The sequence below is a fragment of the Echinococcus granulosus genome, assembly GCF_000524195.1.
Source record: "Echinococcus granulosus chromosome Unknown EG_S00009, whole genome shotgun sequence".
NCBI lineage: Eukaryota > Metazoa > Platyhelminthes > Cestoda > Cyclophyllidea > Taeniidae > Echinococcus > Echinococcus granulosus.
In genome coordinates this window covers 291,789-292,841 of record NW_020170389.1, presented here as the reverse complement: position 1 = coordinate 292,841, position 1,053 = coordinate 291,789, and the positions used below count along the sequence as shown (strand labels likewise).

Below are 1,053 nucleotides of genomic sequence, written 5' to 3'. Positions count from 1 at the left end.
TCCCATCCTGTCCTAAAGTACGGCACAAAAACCTTCCCACAGTCAAGATTTGTAGGGGTATGGGGTCATGGCCCGTCATACCTTCTCTTATAAGAACAGTGATAAGACTTCTCTACCACCCATTAACCAACCCTCCATGTTTCGCCAGAAGAAGGCTTTTCCACATCTTCCAGTTGCATTGAGTCTATCGGCACCTCAGCCGCACTTGTGGTCTGGTCTTCAAAGGGTGAATAACTTGTAGTGAACAATTGCATCTGCAGGCGTAGTGTACTGGAGATGAAGAAGTGGTGCCATGGAAGCGTGAAGTGGTTAGTGGGTGAACCGTTTGGGTGGGACTAACCAATGACATGTCCCTTCACTTCACGTCACAAAACAAAAACCATTTCTCATCACAAGTCAGTGGGAAAGGCATTTGACACACAACCCTCTCACAACGCGGTGTCTTCTTACAACGCACGTGAGGGGGCAGTGAAGAACGCCAAATTGATGGGCGTTGAAGTTTGTCGTGCGTCCAGCATCTGTTAAGGCATGACACGCAAGTGAGACCCATTGCCTTCGTACACTTTACCACTTTCCTTTCCCAATTGATGCACATCTAACAGCACCATTTCATCACTCGGTAATGCTGAGTTACTCCAAACCACGGAACGCCTTCGTCATTGTGGTGCATCATCACGTGGTGGTGATTCACCACCCACCATTACCCACCATTACCCACCATCGGCATTTAATCGCTTCAAGCCTTCGATTCTGGATGGTGCGTTCCATCACCACATCCTGTATACCACACCCTCTCCAAACGCCATGCTGCCGATTTCACGAGAAGCTTCTGCAGCCTTGGAACCCATTTCAAGTGGGTTGACAAAGCAGACAAGGTGGAAGCACATTCACCAGGGTCACCTCATTTTACAGTGCGAGTGCGGTTTTCAAGTGTCAGGGAAGTGGAAGAGACCAGAACAACAAAGTGAACCGCACCGAAAGGCTGATGCCTTTAAATTGCTGTCTGGTAAGGCGTGCATACAAGCAATGACAAGAAGTCGGCAGGGTCCTGCA

The 1,053-nt window shown here is 48.9% G+C and overlaps 1 protein-coding gene across 1 annotated transcript in view; it reads left to right on the top strand.

The window, feature by feature from the left end:
• Positions 1 to 1,053, top strand: part of EGR_02059 (DEP domain-containing protein 5) — a gene marked incomplete at both ends in the record, with an annotated part of 44,452 nt that overhangs the window by 6,254 nt on the left and 37,145 nt on the right. The window lies entirely within an intron of this gene.